The 12,051-nt window shown below is 34.2% G+C and overlaps 1 protein-coding gene across 2 annotated transcripts in view; it reads right to left on the bottom strand.

The window, feature by feature from the left end:
• LOC143225941 (cholecystokinin receptor-like) overlaps positions 1-6,053 on the bottom strand; it is a 29,946-nt gene extending 23,893 nt beyond the window's left edge. The window contains exon 1 of one of the 2 annotated variants that reach the window (XM_076456194.1): positions 5,846-6,053. The gene's annotated coding sequence lies outside the window, so the exon portion shown is untranslated. The remainder of the gene's footprint in view (positions 1-5,845) is intronic. The other variant, XM_076456195.1, reaches the window with a different exon arrangement.
• Positions 6,054-12,051: the final 5,998 nt, after the last annotated feature.

Genomic DNA, 12,051 nt, shown 5'->3' with positions numbered 1-12,051 from the left:
TAAATTCAAATTAAAAAATAATCAAAATGCATTACCCACAAATTAAGCTACATTTAATATTTTCGTCAAAATTTAGAATTAAAAATATAATTGAAACCAAAGACTCTTTACCGATTCCTATGCGCTCTTGAATCGTACATAAATTCACTTGTGATAGCTTTAAAACTAACTGCATTGGTAAAACAACACGCCACCTATAAATACATGTACACAAGCACATGCAAATTTCAGCTAGAAGCAGATATAAGCTAACCAATCTACCCAACCCTTGTATCAGATTAAATACTGGCAGTAACAACCACCCAATACTTCTAGAAAACTTTAAAATTCTCAACTCCGAAACCACAGGTTATGAATTACTTATTAAATGAAGTCTTAAGAATTTCAATGATCACCCAACACAAAACACCCGTTTTCCCTCAACAGTGTAAATTACCGTACATTCCATTATATTGTTACTATTTAAATTTTACAGTTTTTATGTTAAAATATATAAAAAGCAGTATACTAGTCAAACTATTCGCATTTATAATTGTATTTTTATTTACATTCTTTTTATATGACAATTTCTAAGAACCCTAAAAAATATAAGTCAAAGACCCACAAGCAAATTGATGTATAAAAATCCGACTGTTTTCTTAACAATGTTATTAGGCTAATTACACGATATTGGTTATACGTACCACTTATAACTAACGTCAAAAGTAATATTTGCTTGTATATTGAACAATATTTTCACACGTATGGTAACAAAATGAAAAGAAAATAGATAACATCATGTTTACGTAGAAACCATATAACTTTATTACGTGGAAAATACCCTTAAGAAACAATACTGTAACGAAACTACTTAATGTAGTTAAAAGGTTAGGCCTTCCTAAAAAAGTAACTGAACATAAAAAACATTACACCACTTCTGTTCGTTGTATTAACCATGGCTACAACTCATAAAACACTGCAGAGCAATATGGTTGGAAAACGATTGTGCTGCCTAAAAATGTAATTTACAAATTAACTGTTAGTTAAAACGGGAAACTTTACAAATAAATGATAGCTACAATTAAACTTTAGGATAATTTGATCTGGAGACTTTGCTCATTCGTGTAAAAAGTGCGTAAAAATTCTAATCGTATTCCCTATTGGAATATGAGCATTATTATGTTTGTTCTTAGGTAGGCTTAGACAATCAACTGTAATTTCAGCTTTTCTGTAATGCGTTTATAAACTCACAAGGAAACCATTTTGTTAAACGTAGTGTAAATGAAAAAAAATTGACAAAATAGATATAAATGTGCATATAATACATCGAAAAGTTAAACGGGCAAATATTTAATAATATCTGTAACTCCTCAATGCAGTTTGAAAAGTGAACATTTCATTAGTTATGTGCCTATTTTATGTTTGTTTTTTTTAATTTCGCGCAAAGCTACTCAAGGGTTATCTGCGTTAGCCGTCCATAATTTAGCAGTGTAAGACTAGAGGGAAGGCAGCTAGTCATCACCACCCATCGCCAAATCTTGGGCTACTCTTTTACCAACGAATAGTGGGATTGACCGTAACATTATAACGCCCCCACGGCTGAAAGAATGAGCATGTTTGGTGCGACCGGAATTCGAACCCGCGACTCTCGGATTACGAGTCGAACGCCTTAACACACTTGGCCATGCCGGGCCATGCCTATTTCATGTATTATTTTTGTTAAGCACAACTATGTTATAGAGTAATCTGTGCTCTGCCCACCATTAGTATTAATGAATCCACGGTCCTAAAGAGAAGGTTGATGATATAATTTCAGATGACTAGGCTGTACATCAGACAGCGTGGACACGCAGTGAATATTAACTACACCAGCCAATAAGCATTATTTTCAGAAGATAACCTTAAGTATACTCAAACCAATGTTTGTGATAGACACTGGAGTGATTATCATTGATGAAACAGTAACAATAAACAGTAAAAGTAACAGCTTTTGATCCAAAATAAGTTGTTTGAATGTATGTGGAGACAACAAGAATTAATTGTGAAACAATTGAACCTGGCACTGTTCATCACAAGTCAAGGTTTTACGTCTCTATTGATGATCGCAAATTTTACGTCTGAAGAGCTAGAAGTTAGCAACACGGTTAAGAAAACAATGTTAAATACAAACAAATGTGTGGCGGGTGGCATCATCATCATAAATAGCTATATAAAACATTTTGGTTTTTCTAGGGACTTGATCTGCTGTGTTGCAATATACAGATATAATGCTGTACTTTCTGCAGTTACAAAAATATCATATCAGGAGTTAATATTTCACCCGGAATAATCCTGCCTTATTACGTGGGCAATGTTTTTCTGCAAAAATAATGCAGCGAAACACCTTAACAACGAAGTTATACTTTGTAGACAGAGTGGCTTCTAAGAACTCCAGTTTGCAGCTATTATAAGGACACAAACTGATCTTCAATGCAACCTTGACCCACTTTGTGCTACATTCTCTAAAACTTACTAAACTGAGGACACTTAATATTTGTATTAAACTTAATTATATAGGTCACACACTAAGAGAAGAATGACAACTGTTGTCCTTCCGTCGTTACCCGGCATGGCCAGATAGGTTAAGACGTTCAACTTGTAATCTGAGGGTCGCGGGTTCGAATCCCCGTCGCACCAAACATGCTCGTCCTTTCAGCCCCCCCCCACCATAGTACAGTGGTATGTCTTCAGATTTACAACACTAAAATCAAAAGTTCGATTTCCCCTCGGTGGGCTCAGCACATAGCCCGATGTGGCTTTCCTATAAGAAAACACCTTTCAGCCCTGGGAGCGTTATAATGTGAGGGTCAATACCACTATTCGTTGGTAAAAGATTAGCCCAAGAGTTGGCGGTGGGTGGTGATGACTATCTGCCTTCCCTCTAGTCTTACACTGCTAAATTAGGGACGACTAGGGCAGATAGTCCTGGTGTAGGTTTGCGCGAAATTAAAAAAAACAAAACAAACCTTCCGTTAATATCATGCTACAGTTTCATGACATAAAACTAGTCACTAAAATATCATGTACACATCAAAATTTTTTTTAATTTATATTTTAACTATATAAATTGAACATTGGTTTTCTTCTTACATTTCAGTCGCCACTTTGGTTCTTCAAAATTAATAATCATAATTTATGACATAATTACTATTACAGCTGAGCGACACTTAGTAGTTAACAAACTGGCCTACATATTTGAAACCCGCGGCAAGTTGCTTAGCATATTCTGTTATTTTAGTTCTGTTACGTTATAAAAGTTACCGCAGGCTCGTTATTCGATTAAAAGTAATCACGTTAGAAGAAAGTGATTCAGAATGGTCACCCTCTACTTTTGAGGTTTCAGCCAAAGTGTAGCATAAACATACTCAAGTACACCTTTTTCTTTATTTCTTGTACTGCTATACTAATTACATAATATTGTATAAATAAATACTATCTCGCTTTTCCAGTTCAACATTCTTTATGTTACACTCCTGGTGTTTTGTCAGTTTTTTCAGTATTAAATGTTAGTGGTTTTAGAAACATCCAGATTGTATTGTATATTTGTACAATTCCTTTATTTCTTATATTGTATGCTTGCCTCCATAATATCTGTTTAATAAAGTATGTGTATTTTAAATGTTAGAACAAAGTTTACAAATAATAAAAATAATCGTTATGTTTTATTTTTCAAGTGTGGCGAACGTATACATTATCATTAGCCATATTCACACATAAAAAACTTTTGTGGCAATTGTTCAGAAGATTTTTTACTGTTTAAACAAAGTTTGTTCTTTTGTTTTGCTTTTGCAATGGAAAGTACCACAACCGTCAGACAGAACATGACTGAATGTGGCGACAAAGACTGTAACGACGTGGTGTGATTGGTTCCAAAATCTTTTCAGTGTAGTTCACTGAGCTTCTACATAATATGATAAAAATCGATGCCTTGAGAACATTTTTGAAATGATATTTTTTTTTATCTCATCATTAAAATGGTCACTGATGACGACGGAGATCCTAGAAACAGGATTACACCATGACAACTGGTGAATCAAATAATAGACTGGGTTTTCCAGTACATTTTTTTTTACCAAATATTAACAGCTTTGCTGATGAGAAAAGAATCCACATTATCTCAAAGATAGTTTGATGGTTCTAGAATTTCCTAATTTTAAAGTGATAGACTAGAAGAAATAAAATTGTCAAAACCATCCACCACCAACTTAGGGCCACTCTGTACCGATGAATAATGGGTTGATCGTTACATTAATAAGTCCCCAAGGATGAAAGGGCAAGCTTATTGGACAATATGGTTTGAACCCGTATCAATGATTACAGAAACATAACCCATAGCTCAGTATCCAGAAGTGTAATGATCCGAAGTGCTGGGTGAATCTCCAAACTGTTTTTATTATATTTTAAGTCAAACTGACGTCAGTGCAACAAAACTGTGATACATTTCAGGCCTTTTCACGAAGAGGACTGAAAACCTCCGAAAAGTACACGAGCAAAAACAGGTAAACATTAAGTTTCCTAACACCTCCCCCGTATTAATAATTGTGGTTGTTTTACTCACTGTAGTCATTAGTCGATAAATACGTTTTTCCAAACAAATTAAAATCTACCTGGTTATTTGTTATATAAACTTCGTTTAAAGTTGCATAAAAACTTGTCTGCATTTATCTGTCCCAAACCGATAGAGAAGAGGAAAGGCAGATCGTCTAAAATACTTACCACCAACTCATGGGCTACTCTCATCGCAACAAAGAGTGGGACAGAGAGACACTTATGTAGCGCAATAACATACGTTAAGGTCAACCTTGGCGCAACAATCATAGTCGAGAGTGAAATGGCACAGAAATTTCATACAATGAAAACAAAACAGTAACACTATCGTAAAACTTTAGTATAAAATGCAACGTTAATTTATAGTTATTAAGCTTATATAAAATGGTTTGGTTTGAATTTCGCGCAAAGCTACACAAAGGCTATCTGTGCTACCCGTCCCTAATTTAGTCGTGTAAGGCTAGAGGGAAGGCAGCTAGTTATCACCACCCACCGCCAACTCTTGGGTTACTCTTCTACCAACGAATAATGAGATTGACCATCACATTATAACGACCCCACAACTGAAATGGCGAGCATGTTTGGTGCGACGGGGATTCGATTCCCCGACCCTCAGATTACGAGTCGAGCACCTTAACCGCATGGCCATGCCGGGTCCCCACATAGATTAATATAAATATTAGTCTAATGATTAATACATCTGTCTATCTATGGGTATGCATAGTGGTGAAACAAACACGCTTAATTGTTGTAACGTATTGAACTATCACTTAAATACAAGAATACTACAATATATGTGTTCATACAACCAGCTGTGATTATAAAAACAAACATAAATCAGAGACTAGAAAAACAGTAAGAGATACAACTAAGTACATGTGATACTTTTCATAAATATTAAATAAAATTCAACGATATCTACTTTAGAATTATAAATACTTTTAATGCAAATGCAATAAACGTAAAGAAATTCATCAAAATATTGATATGCTTTTAAACAGCTTAGAAAACATTATAAATTACAGAATAGCGTATACAGAAAAAAATAATCCAAATTTACTAATTTCACTGATTTATCAGTTTATAGTGAAAAGAATGCTTTCATAGATTTAAAACTTTTATATATTACGCAAATGACGAATTTCACAAGCAATGTGCTCATTTAGAACGCAATTATTTGAATGTTATAAATAATAAAATAGATGTTAAGTTCAGTAGTATATATTAAGCATGTATATAACAGTGACTATAGCTGTAGTAAGAACTTGCACCATCTCACCTAAAACATCCGAAAACCGAGCATGTCTTCCTGATGAACTAAATCCGAAGATTTGTACAACCAGAGTGAAAGGTGTTGTACAATACACTGTTTCTTGTACAACTAAACATTAAAGTGTACGCTTCTCCACTAAGACTTTTTCGCTGGAAGTGACAATATATCGTGCTACAAACTATTGTGTGTCGTGTCTAAGCTGTAGCTAATGGGTGTTAACGGCGCTTGCGTATATCAGCTCGACACTATGCAGAAAGAAAAACAAAATTCTGAAGTGGGCTGGGAAGAAGCGAATTTAAAAGTTATGTGAAATACCCTGAAAGTTCGCTTTATATTATAACTTATTCATTTTTATTCTAGACACACAGGAAAGTTGACAATAATTACCTTTTGTATTCGGTGGATTACTTAGTTAATTCTGTATACTACAGCATACCTCTACTTTTAATTTCTGATTAATTAAATTTATTGCGCGTAGAATATAATGTAAATACTTATCGTCTGTGAAAGAACTAATAAACAAATATCTATGCCTTGCGCTAACATTTATAACTGCAAAACAATCGTTCCGGAATTCAAACTTAATTAATCATTGCGAACTAGGGTATTGAAAGGTTTGCTTTACAAAGTTTTTATATAATGAAGATGTCACGACCTGGTTGTTGTTGCTGTTTGCTGAATTTCGAGCAAAATTACTTGAGAATTATTGTTGCGAGCCGTATCTAATTCTGAAGTAATAGATCAGATGACAGCCATTAACCAACGTCACTCACCGCCAACTGGTTGGACGCCCTAATCGAATAGCTGCATTTGACAGTTACTACCACGAAATAGTCCACAATGTTAAAAGTTGGTGACCTCTCCAGTAGCACAACTGTATGTCTGCGGACTTATAATCCTAGAATCCGTGTTTCAATACCCTTGATGGGCAGATAATAGATAGCCCATTGTGTTGCTTTTTACTTAACTTGAAACAAACAAAAACATCTCCCATAAATTATCACACTTAACATAATTTTAACGAAATGCAATAAACTATATCCAAATGTTGAACTGTGTCATTTTAGAATGTATATTGTTGAAAGTGTCCGTTAATAATGGTATCTGCGCAAAATGAATGTATATTGTTGGAAGTGTCCTTTAATAATGGTATCTGCGCAAAATAAATGTATATTGTTGGAAGTATCCGTTAATAATGGTTTCTGCGCAAAATGAATATTTTTTGTCGGAAGTATCCGTTAATAATGGTATCTGCGCAAAATGAATGTATATTGTTGGAAGTGTCCATTAATAATGGTTTTTGGACAAAATGCTTTAGCTGCTATTTATTATACATGCCATTATCACGGAAGCCATTATTAGTAGTGTCGTATTTCCTTACTTTATCATGGCGAGGTGGTTAAGGCATTCGACTGGTAATCTGAGGGTCACGGGTTCGAATCCCATTCTACCAAACATGCTCGCCCTTTCAGCCGTGGGGGCGTTATAATGTGACAATTAATCCTACTATTCGTTGGTAAAAGAGTAATTCAAGAGTTGGCGGTGGGCGGTGATGACTAGCTGCCTTCCCTCTAGTGTCTAGTCTTACACTGCTAAATTAGAGATGACTAGCGCATATAGCTCTCGTGTATCTTTGCTCGAAATTCAAAAACAAACAGCCTTACTTTATTATTGAAACACATAGATGAAAGAGCATGGCGTCATCGCTTATGGTCACAAGTAATAATTATTTTCTTGTTGTTTCTTTTCAGAGTCTTAGCTTCTTCATAATTTCGATATTTCTCTTGAAACAAAAACATTTTTTACTTAAATAGTAATCTAAATAATAATAACCAGATGCCTAAACTTATGTTTATAATATTGTTTATTTAGAATTAAGCACAAAGCTACGCAATGGGCTACTTATACTCTAGTAACCATGCATACCGTAATCCAGTTTATAGCACTGAGAGTCCGCAGACATGCCGCTGTGCCATTGGGGGAATGTTTATTATAAACATTATAGAATAGATCGAATTCTACGTTCAGGTGCTAATGTACAGAAGGTAAAAAAAAAAAACAACAATAATTTGTGTAAAACTGTTATAATGTATAATGGTGTGTTCTGCAGGTATATCATATGTTTCCTATATGCTTTAGTGATATAAGAACTCTTTATTATTTTATTTAGCGAATATGTAATTTTAGATTTTGATGGCCGAACTGGTGGTTTTAAATGGTACAATCGACCAGTGCGGTAAGAAAACAAAGATCCTAAAGTGACGCTGTCGATGGACAAAGAAACCGAATTTACTGTTTTCACCGATGTATAAGACCAACACATACGACGACTCTGGATTTTTTGAACACATTAAGTGCAATTCTTTGAAGTTCGGTGCATAGAAGACCTCTATTGTCAAACAAGTCTAGGATATTAATTTGTAAGGAAATTCTTAGAAGTTATTTTTAGACTGTGCTCTTGGGTAATCAACACAACCACAAGTGTTGTTTTTATCTCTTCAATGCAGCATAGCGTAAGTCAAAAATATGTAATAAACAACTTTATAAAGTTTTCACCACTGTTGAGCTCCTTTTCTGTTACAAAAACTACTAAACCTTAACATATAGTGCTCTACTATAAAAATGTGTTTACAATGTTACTGTACATTACAGAAACTAGCTGTTTTAAGTATAACGTTAGCAATATTTTAGTATGATGGATAAGATTACTACATTCAAATCAAAAGTGTTCTTATTAATTGTAACTACCATATACGATAAATAACTTTTATTTATAAATAATCAAGACAAATAATACAATTATAAACATGTTATTGTAACGCAGTAGGTGCCACGATGTCAACGCACTCACTCAAAAAAGCAAACAAAAGTAAAATGAACAGTTTTAGTTAAACATGCTGTTAACTGGAAAGTCCTTACATGAACTTCATCTTTAAATCTGTGTATAAGACGAGGGGTAAAATCGGGCATTGTTTTAAGGGTAAAATGTATCGTCTTATAACACCAGCAAGTACGGTACCTCTTACGGTACGCATTATCTCACATCAGTTCTATAAGTAGAACGTCGGATAAAGATATACACCCAGATCCTCGTGTTTGCTTCGACGGAAGTCGATTTTGAAAGATAGAAAGTTGAGGAGCCAAACACACTAGAATAGAAGCGACTGTGTTTTCACGTGCGCAAGAATGTAGGTTGTGTGTTATTTATTGCTTTATAGTAAATATTATATTGATTTCACAAACTCAAAGTTGTCGTATTCAGAATTATTATCCTTACATCTTCAGTGAATCTACTGCTAATAATGAGTTCAACCAATAAATACTTCTCTAGAAATACCACAACCTCATTATACAACTGCACATAGCCCACAGCGGCGGTATGTCCACGGATTTACGACGCAAAAATCAGGTGTTCGCTTCCCCTCGGTGGGCTCAGCAGAAAGCCCGATGTGGCTCTGCTATAAGAAAAACACACACAACCGCACATCTATGTAAATTAAAATTTATTTTTAATTCTGCTGGACAGAATTTACGACGACGAGAGTGGCCAGGTGGTGAAGATACTGAACTATGAATATGTTCGCATCCAGTTACGGAAATAAATCGTAATCGACATTTCGAGTGAGATGGATGCCTCATAATGATGATGGTCAAATCTCAAACTTCGTTTAGAGTAACCGAAAAGAAGGCGGTGAGTACTGTTCTTCACTCTAGCCTATCAGCTTAAAATTAAGGATGGGTAACGTAGACAGCTTTCGTGTATGTTTTGCCCGAATATCCGAAACAAAAATGGAAATTTACATCTAATTAGTAATCCAAAAAAATAAACATCAGCACCTCCAAATAAACATTTGTAGTAAATAAAATGAATGTTATTAACTATAATTTTTCCCTCTCCACATCTCAAAACGTGTAATTCTAAGAAAAGAATTATCTAAGTTCACATTCAGCCAAACAAATTACTGATATTCTTTCTTCTGCTTGGAATTAGTTTTGTCTAAAAACTTTAATATTTTGGAATTGCAGCCACACACTTTCAATTAGTATGTTTACAATTTTGTATCAACTGAAGTTCATCAGTCAAATAATTATTTACCAATTAAACTTCAACTTCGATTCCGAAATTCAGAGTTCGTTTTAGGGTTGCAAGGTTGCTCATTTGAAAATGGTTATCTCAAATAATCATATAGAAAAAAAAAGACTTTCTGAAGGCCATTTCCTTATGTGGGTACAAAAATTCTAGAAAACTCATTTTTTTCTCATTTTTTTTGTTCAAGTCCAGTTTATTCTCAACAACATAAAGTGTTGAAAGCGGTAATATTACAATAGAGTGAAAAGAACAAGAATGTCATTTGGTTTGAGCCTCACGTTTAAAGTGGGCCTCAAATTAAGCACTTGTTATTTTTTACTGCATTTGTTAAGTTTCACGACTTGTTCTATGCTCAGAAAAAGGCTAGAAAAACATTTATTAAATCCCAAGTAATGTTAATAAATATATGTTAAATTAAAGTACTCAAATCATGTTTTACTTTTTGGGGAGACTAATGATTCTTATTCTATTTTCATGTATCATCATTTTTCTTATTATTATAGTCAGGGGTCTCAAACGATAGAAGTGTTATGAGCCTATCCGATAGTACCTGTAAGGGATAGAATAACAATATATAATGAATAGTTCTTTTCCTAGAAATTATATACGAGAAAGTGTTGTAGAAGCATTATAAAACGCTGCCAAATTTTATCCTTAAAGATATGATGGATATACTAGCTACACGTGCAGTTATTAATAGCAGTCATTTCGGAACTCTAATTGTATCAAAATTATGCTCTGATTTGCTTCAAAATAAAAAATAACATTAAACCTGCGAGTGAGTTTTACCGTTTTTCTTTCTCCGAGAAATCATAAAACACTGATTAATGAAAGTAATTTTCACTCGTAAAACCGAGTTAATAACATAAAATAGCCAATTTTCACGCAATTCAAAAAATAATAACACTACGCGATTTATAAAATGAAATATACATATAATAAATCCTGAAATAGCAAATGTGCGTTTCTTTACAAGAGTATGTGCGTAAGTGTATTTTAAAACAGATTTGTAGCAAATGATTAGAGAAGAACGTAATATGTTGCAAAGCGCTTTAAAAAATAAGTTTTAACACATCAAATGTATCACAAAACCACAATTAAAAGAATGTAATTTCAAAGCGCAAGCATGGCCAAGCGTGTTAAGGCGTTCGACCCATAATTCGAGGGTCGCGTGTTCGAATCCTAGTCGCACCAAACATGCTCACCCTTTCAGCCCTGGGGGCGTTATAAAGTTACGGTCGATCCCACTATTCGTTGGTAAAAGAGTAGCCCAAGAGTGGGTGGTGGGTGGTGATGACTAGCTGCCTTCCTTCTCATTTTACACAGCTAAATTAAGGACGGCTAGCGCAGATAGCTCTCGAGTAACTTTGCGTGAAATTCAAAACAAACAAATCAAAGCAAAAAAATTAAATCGCTTCATTGCGAAATCCAAAAATATAAGACAACAAATAAATAAGCGCGATTTTCAGTTTTGTTTTTTCAAAAGTTAAATAAAAATAACCTTTTAATAACAAAATTAATATCTTGAGAAAGAGAAAACGTCATACGTTATGTTCAAAAGTCAATTTATGGCTCTAGTGTATTATTAGTTATAGTATAGTTAATTTAACGTATTGTAAAGGTTATTTAAGTCTTAATATATTCCCCGGGTGGTCAAAGATACGTTTACGGACATACAATGCTAAAATCTGGCTTTTTATTTCCAGCGGTAACCAAAGTGCAGATCGCTTAAGGTTTATTTTTTTTAAAAACACAATAACAACTTAAGTTTTATATTTATTTAAAGTGTTAAATACAAGATTTTATTTGTTCGTCCAAAACTGCACAAGGACTATTTGCGCTATCCTTTTCTAATTTAGCAGTGTAAGACTAGAAGGATTGTTTTTGTTTTTTTTTTTTTCAATTTCACTCAAAGCTACACGACGGCTATATGCGCTAGACGTCTCAAATTTAGCAATGTAAGACTAGAGGGAAGGCAGCTAGTCATCACCACCCACCAGAAACTCTTGGGCTACTATTTCACCAACGAATAGTGGGATTAACAGTCACACTATAACACCCCGACGGTTGAAAGGGCTAGTATGTTTGTTGCGACAGGGATTCGAACTCGCAACCCTCACAT

Source organism: Tachypleus tridentatus, chromosome 9, assembly GCF_004210375.1.
Source record: "Tachypleus tridentatus isolate NWPU-2018 chromosome 9, ASM421037v1, whole genome shotgun sequence".
Classification (NCBI taxonomy): domain Eukaryota; kingdom Metazoa; phylum Arthropoda; class Merostomata; order Xiphosura; family Limulidae; genus Tachypleus; species Tachypleus tridentatus.
This window is presented reverse-complemented; position numbering and strand designations above follow the sequence as displayed.